This window comes from Lissotriton vulgaris, chromosome 4_1 (genome assembly GCF_964263255.1).
Source record: "Lissotriton vulgaris chromosome 4_1, aLisVul1.2, whole genome shotgun sequence".
NCBI lineage: Eukaryota > Metazoa > Chordata > Amphibia > Caudata > Salamandridae > Lissotriton > Lissotriton vulgaris.
The window spans coordinates 365,318,297-365,343,240 of NC_141691.1; positions in this window are offsets into that span (position 1 = coordinate 365,318,297).

The window sequence follows — 24,944 nt, forward strand, 5'->3', positions numbered from 1 at the left end:
TTGTTGTTCGTGGATGGTGGTTTAGGGTGGGGGTAGGGTGGGAAGCCAGGAGGTGGGGAGTGGGGGGTGTTAGGGTTGCAGGATAGAGGTAGAATTAAAGAAAGCGAGAGGACATTCTCAGGGGTTATCTGGGTGTCATGAGATGAATAGGGGCATTGGGGGGTTGAGAATGCTGTTAATTAGATATTGGGGGAGGTTGTTATTAGAGGAGGCGGTGATAAGAGTTGTTAGTGGAGCCATAGGGGGATCATGAGGAGTAGGGAGGGTTAATGTGGTTGGGGGAGTTTATGGAAGATTACTGGGATATAAGGGGATTGTAGTTGTAGTTGGAGCCATCAGGGGATCGGGAAGCGGGAGAACAGGGGGATGGGTTCGGTTTTGGGAGGCTGAGGGGGTTGTAGGAAGGTTTTTAGGAGATGAGGAGATTGGAGTTATTGGTTGAGCCATCAGGGATAGGGGGGCAGGGGACTGAGGGGAGGAGGGGGGTTTAGGTGGCTGTGGAAGTTAAGTGAAAGTCATGTGGAGGAGGAGATGCTGATGAGGCCGGTGGAGAATGTAACATGGTATTGAGGATTTCATTGTTGAGCGATAGATCAGTGAGTGGATCGTTTGGGGCCGGGGTGAGAGGGGGCGAGAGGGCATTTTGCGTTTGGGAGGCTGAGGAGTTAGAGGTAGGAGTAATAGTAGGTATTGGGATAGGGAGTAGAAGTGGTGTTCAAAAATGGTGAGGTGGTTTTCAGAGGCTTGTATAAGGATATTTCCTGATTTGAAAATGGAGATGTCAATTTTTCCAGAAAAAGTTTGGGGAGGAGTGGTGGATAGTTTCAGGCCGTAAGGGATTTTGCAGGAGTTTGTGACCGGAAGGTGACAAAAAGATACTTTTCCATTGAGAGGGGCATTTGGAGTAGAAGATGTTGATAGTTTTTATGATGGAGGTTAGGCTAATGTAGTTGTCAGCGAATAAGGTTTCTTGGTGGCGTAGTAAAAGTTTATGCTTTTGTGCGCATCCACTAGTTGTTTCTCCCTCTCTGTTCCATTACTCGTTTCCGGTTTGTCGCGAAACCAAGTTGGTCGTACCTGATCTTAAAATGGCCGCCACTCTGTAGTGTTCACTATTGCAGGCTGAGCACGAATGCAGGATATCAAAATGCTCCGGGTAAGGCAGACTTTATTGTGGTAATTTAGGTTTCCATGTAAGCCCGCCAGCCAGCATCCCAACACCTTCAATGGGCTTTGGTATGCAGATATCAGTCCACATAATCACAACACACTCTTAAATGTGCACGGCCTTTAATTATAGTGCTTTGTATCGACAGCATAAGCCACGCCCACTGACAGTCTGGCATTAGGTATGTGTCTTCTAGGCAGGTTTCGGAAGATGCGTGAAGAGCAGGCCTTCATTGTGCATTGTGGGAAGGTTCCTTTTCTGCAGTTCCATTCAGTGGAGAAGAGGTGTTAGACAGCAACAGATGGTTACTTTGTCTATTGCCTTCCAAGGTACCAGGTTGAGGATTTCCCAACGCCAGGGTGCTAAGTGCAGATGTACCACCCTCTCCCCCACCACTCTTTCTAATATTCACGTTATTGCCATGTGCCGAACCGGTCACTGATGGGCCCTTTTTATGTTTTTCCGTATATCACACGTTGCACTTCTGTCTGCTCCTTATGGAGACTAAGTATGGGCGAAATTTGCGAATTCGCGTTCCGCGAATTTGCGCGAAATCGAATTTGCAATCCGCAAAATCCGCGAATTCGTGCGAATTTGCGGATTTTTGTTTTTTTGCGTGTTTGCAAAGTTTTTTCCGTGTTCCCGGGGTTTTTTGTGTGTTCACGGGGCTTTTTGTGTGTTCGCGGGCCGCTTGCATGGCGAAGTTACCCATGCGATCGTGTATGGGCACAGCACCCTCTGGTTCACCACTGCCACCCTCTGGTTCATCACTGCCACCCTCTGATTCGTCACTGCCACCCTCTGGTTCACCCCTGCCACCCTCTTGTTCACCCCTGCCACCCTCTGGTTCACCACTGCCACCCTCTGGTTCAGCACTGCCACTTTCTGGTTCACCCCTGCCACCTTCTGGCTCAGCACTGTCACCCTCTGGTTCACCACTGCCACCCTCTGGTTCAACACTGCCACCCTCAGGTTCATCACAGCACCTCTGGTTCACCACTGCCACCCTCTGGTTAACCACTGTCACCCTCTGGTTCAGCACTGCCACCCTCTGGTTCACCACTGCCACCCCCTGGTTCACCTCTGCCACCCTCTGGTTCACCACTTCCACCCTCTGGTTCATCACAGCACCTTCTGGTTCACCCCTGTCACCCTCTGGTACAGCACTGTCACCCTCTGGTTCACCACTGCCACCCTCTGGTTCACGACTGCCACTCTCTGGTTCATCACAGCACCTCTGGTTCACCCCTGCCACCCTCTGGTACAGCACTGTCACCCTCTGGTTCACCACTGCCACCCTCTGGTTAACCACTGTCACCATCTGGTTCAGCACTGCCACCCTCTGGTTCAGCACTGCCACCCTCTGGTTCACCTCTGCCACCCTCTGGTTCACCACTGCCACCCTTTGGTTCATCACAGCACCCTCTGGTTCAACCCTGTCACCCTCTGGTACAGCACTGTCACCCTCTGGTACAGCACTGTCACCCTCTGGTTCACCCCTGCCACCCTCTGGTTCACGACTGCCACCCTCTGGTTCATCACAGCAACTCTGGTTCACCACTGCCACCCTCTGGTTAACCACTGTCACCCTCTGGTTCAGCACTGCTACCCTCAGGTTCACCACTGAGACTCTCTGGTTCACCACTGCCACCCTCTGGTTCACCCATGCCACCCTCTGGTTCACCACTGCCACCCTCTGGTTCACCCCTGCCACCATCTGGTTCATCACTGCCACCCTCTGGTTCACCCCTGCCACCCTCTGGTTCAGCACTGCCACACTCTGGTTCAGCACTGTCACCCTCTGGTTGACCCCTGTCAACCTCGAATGCATCAGTGTCACCCTCTGGTTAATCACTGCCACCCTCTGGTTCACCTCTCCCACCCTCTACCGAGACCTGTTTTGACGCAGCAGCAGCACAAAAGATGCGCCATGGTGCTGGGTATTAACAACGCGACGCATCTGAGAGATGCGTCACGTTGTAAAGCCCAGCACCATAAGGAGGCGTTCCGGCGCAGGGGAGGGCGTTCCTGCGCAGAAACGCCTCCTAAAAGTGGCTGAATGCAATGTACAAGAATTCACTTTTAGGCTAATGCTGCATCAAAACCCTGCGCCTGCTTGAAGCTGGCGCAAGGTTTGATGCAGCATTGGGGAGATAGGGCCCCCCAGAGCATTGCTGGAGCTGTGTCGCAAGCTCGACGCAGCGCCAGCACTGCTCTGCTTTTACGGCACAGATGCGTGAAGCATCTGTGCCATTTTTGCCACATGGTGCGCCGCATTGTAAATGCGGCGTACCATGGGTAGCGGAGCAGTGGCGCACAATAACTGGCGCATCCCTGGGGATGCGCCAGTTATTGTAAATCTGCCCCTATACATTTAGCCAACGAGGGAGCACTTACTGATTAGACAGTAGAAAGTACTCCAGTTGAGTAGAAATATTGCACAAAAAGGTAGCATCTTCGTGGACAAACACGCAGGGCGGGATTTATTCTGTCCCCTGTTGGACTCGTATTTTGTGCCCTTCTGCCCTCTGTTAGACTCGTTTTTCCCTTGTTTTTCTGCCCTTCTGCCCTATGTTAGACTCGTTTTTCCCTTGTTTTTCTGCCCTTCTGACCCCTGTTAGACTCGTTTTTTGTGCCATTTGCCCTCTGTTAGACTAATTTTTCCCTTGTTTATCTCCTCTTCTGCCCTCTGTTAGACTCGTTTTTTGTGCCCTTCTGTCCTCTGTTATTCCCTTGTTTTTGTGCCCTTCTGCCTTCTGTTAGACTCATTTTTTGTGGCCTTCTGCCCTCTGTTAGACTCGTTTTTGTGCCTTTCTGCCCCGTTAGACTAGTTTTTTTGTGCCCTTCTGCACTCTGTTAGACTCGTTTTTCCCTTGTTTTTCTGCCCTTCTGTCCTCTGTTAGACTGCTTTTTGTGCCCTTCTGCCCTCTGTTAGACTTGTTTTCCCTTGTTTTTCTGCCCTTCTGCCCTTTCTTAGACTGTTTTTTGTGCATTTCTGCCCTCTGCATCACCACATCATCACTCAGCGCTACCACAGCATCACTCAGCACCACTACATTATCACTCAGCACCACCACATTATCACTCAGCACCACCACAGCACCACTTAGCGCCACCACAGCATCACTCAGCACCACCACAGCATCACTCAGTGCCACCAAATTATCACTCAGCACCACTACAGCACCACTCAGCACCACCACAGCATCACTCAGCACCACCACCGCATCGCTCAGCACCACCACAGCACCAATCAGCACCACCACAGCACTACCCAGCACTGCCACAGCATCACTCAGCACCACCACAGCACCACTCAGCACCACCACAGCACCACTCAGCACCACTCCAGCATCACTCAGCACCATCCCAGTATCACTCAGCACCACCACAGCACCACTCAGCATCACCACAGCACCACTCAGCACAACCACAGCACCACTCAGCGCCACCCCAGCATCAATCTGCGCAACCATTCAACAACAACTGGTTCAAATATGTTCTCTAAATGTTTCAAACTTTATTACAAATGTCACAAAAATATGTTAATATTTCACTTCTGTTCTTGGATTTTTGTCACAAAAAAATACACTGAACATAATCTTCACAAAAGTTATTTACAAAAGTTTAAGCTATTGGCATTATAAATTAAAGTCACTTTTATTTAAGCATTAATTATTTTAAAAAAATTAAAAGCCATTGTAATTTGTAATATCAATACAGCTAAGTCACGTAAATACAAAACATGTTGCATTACAAATGCTATAGGTGTCACATTTGCGAAAGTTATAACTATTGGCATTGTAAATGACAAAGCTATTCATTTAGCTATTTTCAAAACCAACACATAAATAAAAAAAATTGTCATTTACAAGACAAATAGCTCAAACATTCCTAATGCGAGACCTATTGCATTGCAAATGCTTGTTTTTATATCTGTCAGTGCTTCCTGTTGAGGTTTAATTTTCGTGACAGGCGCCTCATTGCTTACTTGTAACTTTTCTCTGACCCTGCTTCAAGGGTCAGAGCAGGGTCAGAAAATAGTTGAAAGTAGGCAACTATTCTCTGACCCTGCTTCAAGGGTCAGAGCAGGGTCAGAGAATAGTTGCAAGTAGGCAACGAGGCGCCAGGAAGCACTTACAGGCTTACAGCAGCAGGTGCCCAAGTTGAAGTTAATTTCTTTGTAACCCTTTTGTAAAAGGTTACAAAAAATTAGCTTTAACTTTTGCGCCTGCTGCTGTAACCCTGTAAGTGCTTGGCTGAAAATTCGTCCCCGCTGATTCACGGATTGTACCGCGATTTCGCGAGATTCGTGGATCGCGAAATCGTGGAAAATCCGCAAAGTCCGCGAACGGAACGAATTTTCTGCCCATGCTTAATGGAGACTGATCTGTGAGTCTCTGTGTGACATCTCCTTGTTTACTCACCCATAATGTAACTTTTAGTGCTCGAGGACAGGTTTGCAACTTCTGGGGTGGTGGTTTCAGAACTCTGCCCTACTCGCTGTTACTTCACCCGAAATATGAGTTCCAGACGTATCACACTCAGCCTAACATTTCTTTGCCCTGTGGGGGTTGCAGCGGATCTGCAAATGCCTGACACATCCCGTGGAGAAGTCAGTGCTTGACGTTCCTTAACTCTTCGTGTGATTACACTGGAGCTCACACTCACATCTCTTATCACCTGGGCTTTATAGCTCCTCGTCTGCTAACACTGGTTGACATTTCCCAGTAACTCTGCCAGTTTAGCCAACGCTCACTGTCCTGTATTTCAGCAGCACTCTCTAGCTCCTTGGTTAATGCTTCAGTACAGCTCATGTCAAACATTTCTCTGATCCAGGGCGTTCACAGCATTTCTAGCTTTCTCCCTTTCATTTCTCTCCTGAATAGGCAGCATGAAACATGGCACACCTTTGCACTCTGTCTGTCATCAGCTGTTGAATTCTTACAAACATACAATTTTGGATATCAGATGTACGCGGCTCACACACAGTATTATTGCAAGCTTATAGAATGTCCCGGCAACCCACATAACTTGCCTCACTACTTTTTACAGGTTTGTCTTTGGGTACAGAAAAAATGTCTTCGCAAACACTCCCAGAAACCTTTTGATGGGGCCCTCTGAAACCTTCACTCTTCCCCTGTACCATGACCGGAGGAACTGAAAATTCAGCAATCCACAATTTGGGAGTGTTTTCATAGTGACCTCTCATATTAACACTAAATAAATGAGTTCTCAAAAACTGCATCCCCCATATATCTCTGCTAAAATGGGTTCTACTGTTGCCGCACTAATTACAAAAAATCATTGATCTAGTCCTGTTTGACTTTTTCAGTTGCCCATATACTAGCCTCTTTTTTTCAAACTCAAGAGAATTTTGGTTTTTTCTTGCTGCTTGAGAATATACTATAATATGTATCCAGCCCTGAAATTTCCATAAAAGCTTTACAATGATAAAACAACAACACAAACAAATCTTGTCCTTGCAGTGATTGCTCCTGCACTGATGCACTGCTCATCCTTTGTGAGATCCCACACCAATTTCGAGAAATAGAGTGAAATTAAATAATTATTTGACACTTATTCGAAACATTTAAGGTGAGTATAGTACCTAAAAGCACAAAGTGCCACTCTTGGTTATTTGGTTGTGCAAGCACGTCACGTTATTGCCATGTGCCGAACCGGTCACTGATGGGCCCTTTTTATGTTTTTCCGTATATCACACGTTGCACTTCTGTCTGCTCCTTATGGAGACTAAGTATGGGCGAAATTTGCGAATTCGCGTTCCGCGAATTTGCGCGAAATCGAATTTGCAATCCGCAAAATCCGCGAATTCGTGCGAATTTGCGGATTTTTGGTTTTTTGCGTGTTTGCGAAGTTTTTTCCGTGTTCCCGGGGTTTTTTGCGTGTTCACGGGGCTTTTTGCGTGTTCGCGGGCCGCTTGCATGGCGAAGTTACCCATGCGATCGTGTATGGGCACAGCACCCTCTGGTTCACCACTGCCACCCTCTGGTTCATCACTGCCACCCTCTGATTCGTCACTGCCACCCTCTGGTTCACCCCTGCCACCCTCTTGTTCACCCCTGCCACCCTCTGGTTCACCACTGCCACCCTCTGGTTCAGCACTGCCACTTTCTGGTTCACCCCTGCCACCTTCTGGCTCAGCACTGTCACCCTCTGGTTCACCACTGCCACCCTCTGGTTCAACACTGCCACCCTCAGGTTCAACACAGCACCTCTGGTTCACCACTGCCACCCTCTGGTTAACCACTGTCACCCTCTGGTTCAGCACTGCCACCCTCTGGTTCACCACTGCCACCCCCTGGTTCACCTCTGCCACCCTCTGGTTCACCACTGCCACCCTCTGGTTCATCACAGCACCTTCTGGTTCACCCCTGTCACCCTCTGGTACAGCACTGTCACCCTCTGGTTCACCACTGCCACCCTCTGGTTCACAACTGCCACTCTCTGGTTCATCACAGCACCTCTGGTTCACCCCTGCCACCCTCTGGTACAGCACTGTCACCCTCTGGTTCACCACTGCCACCCTCTGGTTAACCACTGTCACCATCTGGTTCAGCACTGCCACCCTCTGGTTCAGCACTGCCACCCTCTGGTTCACCTCTGCCACCCTCTGGTTCACCACTGCCACCCTTTGGTTCATCACAGCACCCTCTGGTTCAACCCTGTCACCCTCTGGTACAGCACTGTCACCCTCTGGTACAGCACTGTCACCCTCTGGTTCACCCCTGCCACCCTCTGGTTCACGACTGCCACCCTCTGGTTCATCACAGCAACTCTGGTTCACCACTGCCACCCTCTGGTTAACCACTGTCACCCTCTGGTTCAGCACTGCTACCCTCAGGTTCACCACTGAGACTCTCTGGTTCACCACTGCCACCCTCTGGTTCACCCATGCCACCCTCTGGTTCACCACTGCCACCCTCTGGTTCACCCCTGCCACCATCTGGTTCATCACTGCCACCCTCTGGTTCACCCCTGCCACCCTCTGGTTCAGCACTGCCACACTCTGGTTCAGCACTGTCACCCTCTGGTTGACCCCTGCCAACCTCCAATGCATCAGTGTCACCCTCTGGTTAATCACTGCCACCCTCTGGTTCACCTCTCCCACCCTCTACCGAGACCTGTTATGACGCAGCAGCAGCACAAAAGATGCGCCATGGTGCTGGGTATTAACAACGCGACGCATCTGAGAGATGCGTCACGTTGTAAAGCCCAGCACCATAAGGAGGCGTTCCGGCGCAGGGGAGGGCGTTCCTGCGCAGAAACGCCTCCTAAAAGTGGCTGAATGCAATGTACAAGAATTCACTTTTAGGCTAATGCTGCATCAAAACCCTGCGCCTGCTTGAAGCTGGCGCAAGGTTTGATGCAGCATTGGGGAGATAGGGCCCCCCAGAGCATTGCTGGAGCTGTGTCGCAAGCTCGACGCAGAGCCAGCACTGCTCTGCTTTTACGGCACAGATGCGTGAAGCATCTGTGCCATTTTTGCCACATGGTGCGCCGCATTGTAAATGCGGCGTACCATGGGTAGCGGAGCAGTGGCGCACAATAACTGGCGCATCCCTGGGGATGCACCAGTTATTGTAAATCTGCCCCTATACATTTAGCCAACGAGGGAGCACTTACTGATTAGACAGTAGAAAGTACTCCAGTTGAGTAGAAATATTGCACAAAAAGGTAGCATCTTCGTGGACAAACACGCAGGGCGGGATTTATTCTGTCCCCTGTTGGACTCGTATTTTGTGCCCTTCTGCCCTCTGTTAGACTCGTTTTTCCCTTGTTTTTCTGCCCTTCTGCCCTATGTTAGACTCGTTTTTCCCTTGTTTTTCTGCCCTTCTGACCCCTGTTAGACTCGTTTTTTGTGCCCTTTGCCCTCTGTTAGACTAATTTTTCCCTTGTTTATCTACTCTTCTGCCCTCTGTTAGACTCGTTTTTTGTGCCCTTCTGTCCTCTGTTATTCCCTTGTTTTTGTGCCCTTCTGCCTTCTGTTAGACTCATTTTTTGTGGCCTTCTGCCCTCTGTTAGACTCGTTTTTGTGCCTTTCTGCCCCGTTAGACTAGTTTTTTTGTGCCCTTCTGCACTCTGTTAGACTCGTTTTTCCCTTGTTTTTCTGCCCTTCTGTCCTCTGTTAGACTGCTTTTTGTGCCCTTCTGCCCTCTGTTAGACTTGTTTTCCCTTGTTTTTCTGCCCTTCTGCCCTTTCTTAGACTGTTTTTGTGCATTTCTGCCCTCTGCATCACCACATCATCACTCAGCGCTACCACAGCATCACTCAGCACCACTACATTATCACTCAGCACCACCACATTATCACTCAGCACCACCACAGCACCACTTAGCGCCACCACAGCATCACTCAGCACCACCACAGCATCACTCAGTGCCACCAAATTATCACTCAGCACCACTACAGCACCACTCAGCACCACCACAGCATCACTCAGCACCACCACCGCATCGCTCAGCACCACCACAGCACCAATCAGCACCACCACAGCACTACCCAGCACCGCCACAGCATCACTCAGCACCACCACAGCACCACTCAGCACCACTCCAGCATCACTCAGCACCATCCCAGTATCACTCAGCACCACCACAGCACCACTCAGCATCACCACAGCACCACTCAGCACAACCACAGCACCACTCAGCGCCACCCCAGCATCAATCTGCGCAACCATTCAACAACAACTGGTTCAAATATGTTCTCTAAATGTTTCAAACTTCATTACAAATGTCACAAAAATATGTTAATATTTCACTTCTGTTCTTGGATTTTTGTCACAAAAAAATACACTGAACATAATCTTCACAAAAGTTATTTACAAAAGTTTAAGCTATTGGCATTATAAATTAAAGTCACTTTTATTTAAGCATTAATTATTTTAAAAAAATTAAAAGCCATTGTAATTTGTAATATCAATACAGCTAAGTCACGTAAATACAAAACATGTTGCATTACAAATGCTATAGGTGTCACATTTGCGAAAGTTATAACTATTGGCATTGTAAATGACAAAGCTATTCATTTAGCTATTTTCAAAACCAACACATAAATAAAAAAAATTGTCATTTACAAGACAAATAGCTCAAACATTCCTAATGCGAGACCTATTGCATTGCAAATGCTTGTTTTTATATCTGTCAGTGCTTCCTGTTGAGGTTTAATTTTCGTGACAGGCGCCTCATTGCTTACTTGTAACTTTTCTCTGACCCTGCTTCAAGGGTCAGAGCAGGGTCAGAAAATAGTTGAAAGTAGGCAACTATTCTCTGACCCTGCTCCAAGGGTCAGAGCAGGGTCAGAGAATAGTTGCAAGTAGGCAACGAGGCGCCAGGAAGCACTTACAGGCTTACAGCAGCAGGTGCCCAAGTTGAAGTTAATTTCTTTGTAACCCTTTTGTAAAAGGTTACAAAAAATTAGCTTTAACTTTTGCGCCTGCTGCTGTAACCCTGTAAGTGCTTGGCTGAAAATTCGTCCCCGCTGATTCACGGATTGTACCGCGATTTCGCGAGATTCGCGGATCGCGAAATCGTGGAAAATCCGCAAAGTCCGCGAACGGAACGAATTTTCTGCCCATGCTTAATGGAGACTGATCTGTGAGTCTCTGTGTGACATCTCCTTGTTTACTCACCCATAATGTAACTTTTAGTGCTCGAGGACAGGTTTGCAACTTCTGGGGTGGTGGTTTCAGAACTCTGCCCTACTCGCTGTTACTTCACCCGAAATATGAGTTCCAGACGTATCACACTCAGCCTAACATTTCTTTGCCCTGTGGGGGTTGCAGCGGATCTGCAAATGCCTGACACATCCCGTGGAGAAGTCAGTGCTTAACGTTCCTTAACTCTTCGTGTGATTACACTGGAGCTCACACTCACATCTCTTATCACCTGGGCTTTATAGCTCCTCGTCTGCTAACACTGGTTGACATTTCCCAGTATCTCTGCCAGTTTAGCCAACGCTCACTGTCCTGTATTTCAGCAGCACTCTCTAGCTCCTTGGTTAATGCTTCAGTACAGCTCATGTCAAACATTTCTCTGATCCAGGGCGTTCACAGCATTTCTAGCTTTCTCCCTTTCATTTCTCTCCTGAATAGGCAGCATGAAACATGGCACACCTTTGCACTCTGTCTGTCATCAGCTGTTGAATTCTTACAAACATACAATTTTGGATATCAGATGTACGCGGCTCACACACAGTATTATTGCAAGCTTATAGAATGTCCCGGCAACCCACATAACTTGCCTCACTACTTTTTACAGGTTTGTCTTTGAGTACAGAAAAAATGTCTTCGCAAACACTCCCAGAAACCTTTTGATGGGGCCCTCTGAAACCTTCACTCTTCCCCTGTACCATGACCGGAGGAACTGAAAATTCAGCAATCCACAATTTGGGAGTGTTTTCATAGTGACCTCTCATATTAACACTAAATAAATGAGTTCTCAAAAACTGCATCCCCCATATATCTCTGCTAAAATGGGTTCCACTGTTGCCGCACTAATTACAAAAAATCATTGATCTAGTCCTGTTTGACTTTTTCAGTTGCCCATATACTAGCCTCTCTTTTTTCAAACTCAAGAGAATTTTGGTTTTTTCTTGCTGCTTGAGAATATACTATAATATGTATCCAGCCCTGAAATTTCCATAAAAGCTTTACAATGATAAAACAACAACACAAACAAATCTTGTCCTTGCAGTGATTGCTCCTGCACTGATGCACTGCTCATCCTTTGTGAGATCCCACACCAATTTCGAGAAATAGAGTGAAATTAAATAATTATTTGACACTTATTCGAAACATTTAAGGTGAGTATAGTACCTAAAAGCACAAAGTGCCACTCTTGGTTATTTGGTTGTGCAAGCAACATGTTCAGGCAGACTGCTGTAGAGCACAGGTCATTTACAAGGACCAGGTCAGTTCCGTTGAACAAGTTGCCTACTCTGAGTCCGGCCCGAAGAGTCCAGTTTGCTAAGGAGGTAACCATCGTTGTGTAGTGTGAAGAGCAGGACGGGCATCGTGGATGGTCATTGTTGTAGCACACAGATCCTGTCCAAAGTCATGGATGTTTTTTTCTGGATATTCTCATTGTTAGTTTCCGTAGGCTGTCGATGCTGTAGCTCAAAATGCAGATCTCCTGTTACTGGTTGTTACTGGCAGCCGCTGTAGTGAGAAAAGCCAGGTTGACCGGAGCTTCACTTGGGTGGTTGGCGTGGGCAGCTAGATCTTGTCACTAACAGGCCCGTTTGTGGTTGCGAAGAGTACAAAAACTTTCGTTTTCACATTTTCTTCCAGGAGCATCTAAAATGATGAATGGTCCAGGACATGGGAGGCACTTATTGGTGATCATGAACGCACTCCAGCGGAGGCATGCAGGTCTAGTTGCAGGTTCTGCAATGTACAATGGAGCAGGCCAGCTCAGCAGTTTCAGGGAGGCCTCTGGAGCTTGTTGTGTTGCTGTAGCTCAGAACAGGAGGTCAGATAACTAGCCAATGTAGTTGGGATGGAGAAAGCAGGTCCAGTCTTCCCTCTCAGACAGCATGCCAGGCCTCAAGCAGCAGAAAGCAGGACAGTCATTCTTCTGTAGTGTTCACTGGTCCAGTAGTTTACAACAGAGTGGGTCTGAACGTTCTAGTGTTATACCTGTTGCTAGCTTTGAAATGGAAGAAACATCTGGAGTTTCCCCCTACAGAAATGTCTGGAATCACCTGCTTCCCTGCCCTGGTCCCAGAAATCTGTGGACACAATATACTAGTGTGAAATTCTTTGTGTGTGTGCTGAGGCAGTTTCTATGAAGTGTAAGGGGGTCCGTTAATGGCTCCGCTCACCCATTCTGCTTGGATGGTCCATCCAGCCAACACCTCAGCCCTACAATTGTGTGGCTGTCTGGAAGGAATACACAAATGCCAACTGCCAATTACATCTATCAATGTGACCCAGAAAACAGGCGCTTGTACTAAATAGTTTGGGCAAGAAAATACCTACTTTGTAAAAGTGGCTTTTTCAGAATTATGTCTTAATATTTGACTTTACTAATAAAAAGTATTTTAAACTGCAATTGCTCAGACTCCAAATATGCATTTTCCACCTCCTCCCAATCAAACCACCCATGGTGCATGGGTGCAGATGGGGGCATTATCCCCCAATCTGACCCGCGGGGTGACAGAAAGCCCACTAGATGGCAGCAATGTTTTTCATTTAAGTTAGGAGGGGGCTGCCTAGATCTGCAAGCCAATGCACCCAACTCCTCCTGCAAAATCCAATCTTTTTGCCCCCCAGGAGAACAGATAACCCCTTAGGTGCCGTGGATTTCTTAAAATTTGGATTTAGGTGTGTGGGCTGCTCAAAATGGGCATGCCACTGCCCCCACCCCCACAAAATTCGACAGTCTTTTGCAAGGAGGCAGATGGGGCAGTAGCCCCCGATCTGCCCCGCCGGGCACTAGATGCCAGGGATTTTCTTTTTTAGTTTGTAGAGGTAGGGGCTGCTCAAAATGGCATGCCAATGCCCCCACCACTAAAAAAAAATTCTGCAGTCTTTATGCCCTCCGCAGGTAGATGGGATAATAGCCCCAGATCTGCCCCTCAGGTGGGCAGAAAGCCCACTAGATTCCTGGAATTTGTTTTCATGGAATTTAGGGGTCATGGCTGCCAAAGATGGGCATGCCAATGCCCCCACATCCCTCAGAAATGGAGTCTTTCAGCCCCCTCGGGGGGCAGACAGGGGCAGTAACCTCCAATCTGCTCCCATGGGCAGAAAGTCCAAGAGATGCCAAAGATTTTGTTATCATGAAATTTAGGGGTTGGACTGCCCAAGATTGGCATGCCAATGCAACCACCTCCTGCAAAATTCCAGTATTTCTGCCCCCCGGGAAAGCGGATAGCCCATTAGATGCCAGGGATTTTTTTAAATTGGATTTAGGGGTGGGTGCTGCCTGGCATGGGCATGCCAATGCCCCATCCCCTGCAAATATTCTATATTCTTTCTGACCCCCCTGGGAGGCAGATGGGGACAGTAGGCCCCGATCTGCCCTACCATGGGGCAGAAAGCCCACTATATGCCAGGGAATTCATTTTAAATTTTTAGGGTTGGGGTTGCCTAAAATGGGCATGCCAATGCCCCCACCACTCAAAACAATTCTACAGTTGTTCAACCCCCATGGAGGCAGATGGGAGCAATATGCCCAGATCCACTCCTGGGGGGCAGAAAGCCCACTAAGCACCAGGGATTATTTTTTCATACATAGGGGTGGGGGCTGCCCAAAATGGGCATGTCAATGTCCCATCCCCCAAAAGTAATCCACATCCTTTCTTCCTCACCTGGGAGGCAGGTGGGTGAAATAGCCTCTATCTGCTCTCCGGGGGGGGGGCAGAAGCACACTAGGCACAATGGATTATTTTGTAATGTATATAGGGGTGGGGGATGCCCAAAAGGGGCATGTCAATGCCCCCACTCACCCCCAACAATCCCAGATGCTTTCTGCACCCCCCAGGAGGCAGATGGGGCAATGGTTCCTAATCAGCCCGCCTGAGAGGCAGAAACCCAACTATGCCCAAGGAATTTGGTTGTTTATTACACACAGGGGTGGGGATGCTGAGAATGGGCATGCTAATACCTCCACCATCAAAAAAGGCTTTCTGCCCCCGGGAAGACAGATCAGAGTACTAGCCCCTTACCTGATCTCCTGTGGGGTGCAGAAAGCCTACTAGGCATAAGGGATATATTTATGGGCATGCCAGTGAGAAGTCCAAAGGCAAGGGCCACTCCCTTTGTTTAGGCACACATTTTGGCTGTTTCAGTCATTTTTTTCTACTCATCTGAAAGCGGGGCAGAAAACCACTAGAAACCAGGGAGAGTTGTGTGTGTGTGTAAACTGGAGTTTGGGTGAAGGTCTGCGTGCACTGACCTTTGGCTGGCATTTTGCTGGTGGAGTGTGTGGACCTGCTCTTGGCTAGTGGTGTGAGTGGGCTCGATCTTGATGACGGCGTGTGTAGATTGGCGCTTACCTGATGGAATACGTGGAGTGGCTCTTGGCTGGTGGTGTATGTGGACTGGTGCTTGGCTGGCTGTGTGCATACCTGGTGCTTGGATGCAGTGCTGGACTGGCTATAGGGGGCACCGGACACTTATCCGGTGGGCCGGTTTTCTTTCTGTGGGAGCAGTTTTGTCACTGGGGCCAGTTTTGCAAAAGTGATGTAATATCAGATTCCTGTAACAAAAGCGGGAGCTGTGCTTTGTACTAGCATGCCCCATGGGCAGTCGATCAGCAATCTGCCAGGGATGGTTGCTGTTCCCAGTCTGGCCCTGATTGGCTGGTGGTGTGTGAGGATGGCACTTGGATGGCAGAGTACGAGGCGCCTGGCTGGCAGTGCGCTTGGATATTGCTTGGCTAACTGTGTGCATTGGTAGCATTTGGCTGGCGGTGTGCTTAAATGGCGCTTGGCTGGTGATGTGCATAGATGATGCTTTTCTTGCATTGTGTGTGGATGGCATTTGGCTGGTAGTGTGCGTCAATGGCGCTTGGCTGGTGGTGTGCGTGGATGGTGGTGTGCATGTACTGACTCTTGTCTGGCAGTGTGGCTTGCATGGATCTCCCAATGTTTTCTTAGCCAGAATCACATGCAAAACTCAAATTTACTATCAAAGTCACATTTTCCTCTCATGTCTGTGTGAGTAAGTTGTAGGATCACCATGCAGGCACAAATGTCCTACTACCCAGCATTCCCCTTAGTCTCCTGACAAAAATGATACCTCACTAATGTGGGTTACCAAAGTAGGCCCAGCCTAAAAACGTATAAACAAACTGCCCTCATGGACCCCCTTTGGGTCCCCCCTCAATCTCTACATGTTTTTGGCCCTTCCATATCATAGGCACTCGGCCCATCCGCACTAGTAAGTCATTTTTATAGGGAGACTAAGGGGAACGCTGAGTGGAAGGAATTTTGTGCCGTGCGGTGATCCCACAAATTTACCACACAGATATTTGAGAAAATACGATTTCTTAGCTAAATTTGAGGTTTGCAGCGGATTCTTGGAAGGAAAATGTTAGGGGAACAACGCAAGCCACACCCCCCTGAGTTCCCACGGGTGTCTAGTTTCAGAAACATATGGATATTTTAGGTTCCCCTTGATGCCTCTAAACCCGGTACAAAAAACATAGGTGCCCACCTATCTATCACAAACCGATCTGGTTTTTCAAGGGAGTCACCTGTGGTTTTGGTCCTGGGCTCAGTGGGCATCTAGGGAACCCTATCAAACCAAAGCATTTCTGATAACTAGATACCCTGGGGAGTCCAGGGGGTACGGGTTGCATGGATCCCTAAAGTATTCCTACCCAGTAGCCACAGCAAACCTAAAATTTAGCTGAAAAAATAAAGTCTCTCAGATTTCTGTGTGGGATGGTTGTGGAATCTCAGGGCTGACACAAATTTCCTACCACCCAGTGTTTCTCCAGGTCTCCCACTAAAAATGGCACCTCACTCGTGTGGGTGGCCCAAGTTCCATCAGCATACAAAGGTCCCAAAATGTATTGTGGAGACATCAAAATTAGTCTGCACAAAACAACCTGTTGGCCCTGCGCTCAGCAACCATCTAGGAAAATCTACCCAACCCGCACATTTCTGATACCTAGACACGCTGAGGAGTCCAGGGAGGTATGGCTTGCTTGGACCCGCCAATGTTTTCCTACCCAGAATCCCCTGCAAACCTAAAATTTAGCGGAACAAATCGCATATTTCAAAATGTTCTGTGTCGGAAAATCATGGGATCACACGGGTGACACCAATTTCACACCACCCAGTATTCCCCCAGGTCTCCCGATAAAAATGGTACCTTACTCGTGTGGGTGGGACAAGTACCTGTGACAGTTAAGGGCCCTAAATGTATTGTGGAGACATCAGAATTACCTATCACAAAACAACCTGGTTGTGCAAGGGGGGTCACCTGGGTTTTTGGCCCCGGGCTCAGCGGCCATCTAGGGAAACCTGGCATACCCACACATTTCTGAAAACTAGACACCAGGGGGAGTCCAGGGAGGTATAGTTTGCATGGATCCCTAATGTTTTCCTACCCAGTATCCCCTGCACATTTAGCTGAAAAAACTAATTTCCCACATATTTCTGTTTGGGAACATTATGGCATCAACGGGATTAAACACATTTCTTACCACCCAGTGTTCCCCCAGGTCTCTCGATGAAAATGGTACCTCACTCGTGTGGGTGTGCCAAGTACCTTCAATAGGCAAGGGCCCAAAATATATTGAGGAGACATAAAAATTACCTATCATAAAACAACCTGGTTTTGGGGGGCAGATGGGCATCTAGGCAAACCTACCAAACCAACAAATTTACAAATACTAGACACCCTGGGAAGTACAGTGTTTGACATTTGCAAGGGATTCTGGGTAACAGAACCTGGAGAGAGCCACACAAGTCACCCCATCTTGGATTCCCCTGGGTGTCTAATTTAAAAAAGTGTATAGGTTTACTAGGTTTCCCTAGGTGCCAGCAGAGCTAGGTTTCAAAATCTACAGCTAGGCACTTTCCCAAAAAACTGTAACATTGCGTTTTGGGCCATATCCTGTCACGGACACTTGGCCTACCCACAATAGTGAGGTACAATTTTTATCTGAAGCCTTTGGGAAATGTGGGATGGGTGAAAATATATGGATTCATGTAGATTTTCAAAGTTTGAGGTTTGCAAGGGATACTAGATAACATAATCTGTGGAAAGCAACTCAAGTCACCCCATCCTTGATTCATCTGGGTTCTAGTTTTAAAAAAATGCAAAGGTTTTTTATGTTTCCCTAGGTTCCAGATGAGGGTTCAAAATCCAAAGCTAGGCACTTTGCAAAAAAAATCTGTTTTCACTGTAAAAATGTGGAGACTCCATGTTGCCTTTCAGCCATTTCCTGTCGCGGGCACCACATAAGTGAGGTACCAATTTTATTGGGAGAATTTGGGGAACACAGAATTGTAGAGCAACTGTTATTACCTATTGCCTTTCAAAGCATTTCTGCCTTCCAAATGCAGCACAATGTGTAAAAAAGAAGTCACTTAGAAATGTCCTATAATTCACATGCTAATTTGGGTACCCACAATTTCGGAGATGTGCAAATAGCTACAGTTTATAAACTCTTATTTTGTTACCATTTCGGAAATACATAGGTGTCTCTCATACCTAATTTCACTCATTATATATTACCAAATTACTTGCTATATACCCTGTACAGAATGAAAAACCATTGCAAGATGCTGCTCAGTTATTGGCTCTGGGTTCCTCGGGTTCTGTGTGAACCTACAAGTCCTATATATCCCCACAACCAGAAGGGTACAGTAGATGTAACGATCCACACAAATGACCCCTTGATGAATTCAGAATTTTGTCTAATTTTCTGAAATGTATAGCTTTCCAGGATCATTATTGCTTTCATACCCATTTCTACTACTAACTGGAAGGAGGTTGAAAGCACCAAAAATAGCAAAAATAGGCTATGGCATAGCAAAATTCCTAAACTGTGTAAAAAACCTTAGTTGGGTTTTCTGATAAAAGGCTGTCAGTCCCTAAAAGCTGCAAAGATGATGATTTCAGCACCACAAACCATTTGTTGATACTATTTGCAGGGACACATAAGACGCTTTCTTCTGCAACACTTTTTCCCATTTTTCCCCCCAAAAACAAAATATAGCTGTATTTTGACTAATTTATGGGTCACCTCCAGGGGAATCAACAAAGCCTGGGTACCTTTAAAATCCCCATGATGTTGAAAGAAAAGGACACAAATCTGTAAAAAAAAAGAAATAGATGTACATTTTATATTAAAAATAAAAAAATGAAAACATACTACGAGGTTAAATATGTATCATACATAACTACAGATATTATTATAATTAAAATACAAAAAAATATTCTCAACAACTAACAAGTAAAATGTTATTTAAATTTGAAATACACAACATATTTAACACATATAACAATATATAACATGATTTTTCATACAATAAATACTTAAATTTAAATGTGTTTAGCTTAATTTTCATTCTATTCTAAACTTCAACAAGGAATGCAACACATATCTAAAACGTTTATTTTAAATAATAATATGTACAAATGTTACATATATAATTATTACTTAAAATAATAATAATATGACTGTATGATTAAATAATTATGGATAATTACCATTCGACCATTTATCCTTATGAAATAAACAATATACACCACACATATGTAATACATACTGATAATTTTCAACATTTTAAAAATTACATTTTAATTAAACATGTATTTTTAACAAATAAGTAATAATACAAAATTAATATTTATTGAACTTCTCACCATTTACTCCTATAACTTCTAAAACTTACACCTAATATAGAAAATGAAAAATATTTAATGTATATATTTACATAAATATGTCTTATGTTTCCATAATTATTATACAGTCACTTTGTTATTTAGTATAAATATTAACCTATATATGCTTTACACATGCAAAAATGACAACAGACATCTCAAGTAAACATTCTTTAATATATTCCATAATTTACATAAATACCTTTCCTTTAAATAAATATTATTGAAGATGTATTAATTATCAAAAATATAATGATTAAATATAGCAATGTAGTTACTTCCCACCATTAGCCCCTACAAAACAGACAACCCACACCTAAGATGTAACTTAAAAAAACATTTTACACTATTAACATACATTTTTTTTCAATGTACTGCATTTATTAAAAATTAATTATTACTTAATTATAATTAATTAACCTTCCAATCTATACCCCTACAAAACCCACAGACCACACCTGAATTAACTTTGTTAAATATCAATGAAAATATTATATACATCTAGAAAACTTACAACACACTCCTAAAATGTAAACAGGAGAGCACGATTTTTCAGAAAAGTATAATGTTTCGGTCCCTCTTAAGGAGCCTACAACTAGAAAGGGTCTCTTAATGATTTTACATTCAATCCATTTATTACATTGATGGGTCAACTGTGGCCTTACCACGCAGGTCATACTTATTTTGTTTACTCCCCATCGGCTTGCCGTAACAGTCTTCTAACCATTGTCATGTATTTGACCCCCCGGCACGCCAAGATAATGGAAGTACCCTCCAACCAGCATATCACCGCTTGCCTGCACGAACGAATATTCAGATCATTGAAAATTAATTACTAATTCAGACAGACTGTCTCCTCTGGTTCGTGACTGCTGGGCATACACAAAATAGGTGGATTAAAGATTCTACTTGAAAACCACATAATCGACAGTTTGCGGTTTGGAAGGACTTTTTCCAAGATGGCTGAAGGTCTTTTGATTCATGCAAGCCCATTCGATAATGTGTGAAGCTCTTTTTTAACTGCAAGCTGAAGTGAGCAGATAGATATGCTTGTGGCTTTAAAGATTTATAAGAGTTGATGATGGTCCACCCATGCCGGCGCTTGATAATTGCTTTTTTGTCTTCCAGCAGAGATTTATTCTTTGCTGCATCATTAGCAGCTTTACTGAAGCTTGCTCTATCAACCCCATTATCCCATGCTGTTTGTAATTCCAACTCATCCAATGAAATTCTCAGGTAGCTTCCCCAGGAATTCGGTGTTTTGAGGTTCATCTGGTGCTTGATTTCTTCCCAGCATAATATATTCATAGTATCTGGATTGGAAACGCGGAATTTATGGCATAGTTTAACAAAGCCGCTCATGCCCCGAAATTTCTGATTCTGGAGGCCAAATTCCAGCCGGACCTGAGCTGGGGAGGCAGGCTTTGGCAGGTCAAAGACAGCCTTATAAATCCTTGTCTGAAGTTCATTCAATAAATGAGCTTCCTTGCCACACCAAGAGACTAAACCATATGACAGGCTGGACTGAATTTGTGCGGCCATAACTTTTAACAGATGGTTATAGTTCGGGCAGTCCAGTTTTTTGCGTAATAATAAGTATGCTTAAATTAACGATTGTGCTTTAGCTTTTATGGCCAGTTTTTGTTCCTTATGTGTTGTGCCCTGCCCTCTTGTTACGCCAAGATATTTGTAGAAGCCTCGCTCTTCCACCATTGCCCCTTTCACCGACCATTTAAACTTGGTTGTTTTGGAGTCCACTAAACAAACGATTTTAGTTTTTTCTTTGTTTAGTTCCAATTTTTCCTGATCAAGGTAGGTTACTAGGCTGTTTATTGCTCTTTGTAATCCAATTGGGGTTTGGCTCAACAAAACGATGTCATCAGCATACTGTAAAACAGAAACTGACTCATTGGCCATGTTTGGCGCGTGGCAATCATCTTATTCCATATGCGTTCTGCAAGGAACAAATTAAATAGGCTTGGCGCTAGGACGCAGTCTTGTTTCAGACCTTGCTGCGTATGGATGCTTGAGATTGTACTGCACCAGCTTTACTCTTGCCCAGCTATCACTATATAAGACAGTTATAGTGCTGAGCATTGTGCAAGGCAATCCCCATACATTAAGTTTTTTCCAAAGATGCCTCCTACTCACTCGGTCGAAGGCAGATTTTATATCCACAAAACATGCGAACAGCTGTGGTTTTTTTTAACGCTTTTTCAGTTAAGAGTGCTAGAATGGCCACGTTATGGTACCAGTCCCTTGCCTAAAGCCCATTTGGAACTTGGGAATTATGTTCTTTTCGTCCATCCAATCTTGGAGCTGGACTAGAAGACAAGAAGCATAAAGCTTGGCCTCTACATCTATCAGGGAGATCATTCTGTAATTTCCCGGCTTACGGTGATCTCCCTGTTTAAATATAGGATGGATTATTTTCCCTTTCCAGGAAACTGGAACAATAGACTGTGTGTAGATCTCTTTAAAGAGCGGCGTAAGCTGGGCGGACCAGAAATCTGGGTCATTTTTTAAAATTGCGTTGGGAAGCCTGTTTGGACCTGCCGCTCCCGCGGTCTTAAGTTTTAAAATTATGCCTCTTAATTGCTTTATATTGGTCAAGGTATTTAGTTCATTGCTCCCTGCCTCTAATCCTGAAGCTCTGCATTCCACACTTTCCTGATAGGATGTTGATTGTGATTTTTCTTGCCTGAGAAGCGGCCCGCAGGACCCGTCTACAGGCCCTACTTCTGTATTACTGTACAGGTTTTGCACAGGTTGAGTCCACGTTTCCTCTCCGATTCCTGCTTCTTGTTTCAGTCTTGGGCCATTAGACAATTTATTTATTATGCCCCAAAAGTCACTGCTGTTAGGCATTTTACCTGCGCTCAATACTTTCGTCCAGATGGTATCCTTATACGCTGTTTTCGCGCTCCTCAGCTTCTTTCTGCAGTTGCTCCTTAGTTCATTCAACTTGTGTTTCTCAATTTCTCTGCCCATTCTTGCCTCCCGTGATTGTAGTCTCACCTCTCTTGTGATCCTTCTCTTTTGTTCTCTTAATTTGTTATTGAAACATGGTTCTCTTATGGTCTCTGTCCTTAATATACTACCAGGAGTGGCTGGGAATCTTTGAACAAGTAACAGGGCCAGCTGTTCCCAGGTTTTTACACGTTCTTCTTCTAACTGCGGGCCCAATTTGCCCAAAAATTCTCTAGCTGTCTCCTGTATGATTTTCAAGTCCACTCCCCGCCATATTAATTTTCGTGAATTGAACTTTTCTGCATGTTGCATGAGGGAGTTAATTTTTTGTGCATGCATTAACTTAATATTCATTCTCAAGATGTGGGATAGGTGATCGCTTTCAACTCGTGGATTGATTGTAAATGTGTCAATATGTGGAAGCAACTTGTTGCTGATAATAATAAAGTCTATAATTGAACAAACTTTTCCGCTTAAATATGTAGCAGCCGCTGGTATGTCTCCAAATGTATTGCCGTTCAAGATTATCAGGCCAAGAGTTTCTAGTTCATTCACTATTATTCAACCTCCCCTTTCTTGCCTTTTACTTTCATTCCGAGTTTTGGCTATAAGGTTACAGTTGAAGTCGCCTGAGATGACCATTTGGCAATGCTGATGACTTCTCTGCATTGCTTTTATTAGTTTCATTAGCGTAGTATATTTTCCTTTCTGCCTCTTTCTCTCGGGATGAATGTAAACGTTATAGTTGCCACTTTAATTTATCAGGCGGGGCTTGCCACTAAGTTTGATCACTTGGACCCAGCTAGTCCCCGTATCCAATTCTTCGGTTGACCAGTCATGTTTTTGTGCAACATAAATTGATAGACTCCCTCTGGAGTGCCCGAAGATTGAAAATCTTTCTGCCAGAATATTGTGTTCTATAAATCCTGGAATTGAAGTTGGGGTCATTTTCCAGGTTTCCTGAAGCAGGATTATGTATTGTTGAAGGAAGAAGGATATGGTTTTTTGGTCCTGCCCCATGTCTTTAAATCCATGGACGTTCCATGAGCAGATCGTAATGCTGGCTGGTCGAACCTCCTCCCTATTAAGGACCATAGTCCTTTCTCCTGTTAATGTTTTCGGTTCTTCATTAGGTATACTTATTGTTTAGCAATTTAGGCACCCAAGACCAGTCCCTGTTGTCCAATGATCTGCCCCCTTGTATGCAGGACTTGCCGTTGCATTAGCCCTATTTTCATTGGGGAGCATAGCGGGAGTGTTTGATCGCGCGCCACATAGCATGTTTTATGGCTTTTTCCCGGTGTAACTCCTTCTCTAGGATTTTTTAGGAGAGGATGTGGGTACCTTGGGCGTGTGTGAACCCTCAGCATTATTCCCCAGGCTCCAAACCTTGCACTCATTGAGTATATTTTGTCCACCAAGTCCTTTGAGGACCAAATTGTCAAGACTTCTATGTCTGATCTTAAAGTATGTTTGAATTCTTCGGCAATTAAATCTTGTGAGGGAATTTCTTTTAGTTCTGAGATATCTTTGAATAGCCTCAACAAGCCCCCTTGACTCAGGATGTCTTGCCTTCCTTTGGTCGAATATTCAAGTATGAATGTCAGTTTCACTTCGAACCCCTCAGAATAGTTTTGATCACTGCTAAAGGATTGTAGAATTTAATCTTTTCCTGGTTCAGGATTTCTTGTTACTGGAATTTCATTTCTGATTTGTGAGTCTCGCTCTGCTAGTTGTACATTCACCACCTCCAATTTCGTTACCACTGGTCCTGAGTTTTTTGTTGTTCGTATCGCTGTTGACTGAGGTTCTGATTCCGTATAACGGAGCTTGCAACTTCGATCCTTTCCTGTTATTGTGACCTCTAATGGTTTATAAGTATTTTGCACTTTGGTAGTTGTTTTTTATTGCAACATCTTGCCTGATGAGACTTCGCGATTTTCTGGTTCTAACCCCTTTTTACTCTCCTCATTTTGATTATAAGGTTTTTCTCCTATTTTTGTTTAAGGAGATCTGTTGCTCCGAAATTGACTTTTATCTAGAACTTGAGATGTTTTTTTCTTGCCCTACACCTTCCTCAATTACTTGGTTTCTTTCTGGTTACCATGTGTCGTGTCTGTGTGTCTGGCCTACTTCTTTCTCTGATGGAGATCCTACGCTCATGTGAAGGAGTTGGTCCATCTTTTTTTGTAAGGGCGGGGCAATAGAGATCACACTTTCTTGTTTTGGCTTGGAGTCCGAAGACACTTTAGATTGATCTACAGCAATTTGTCTGGCCCCACGCGTGGGCACATTCAATGTTTTTTTTTCCCCTTGCAGTGTTTTAATTCTAAATATTTGAAAGATTTTCTCTGAATCTAGGCTTGGCTGTTTGTTGTATTTGAGCCGAGCCTTCCTTGCACGCTTTCTTTACCGTTTAGTTTGTTTGGCAAC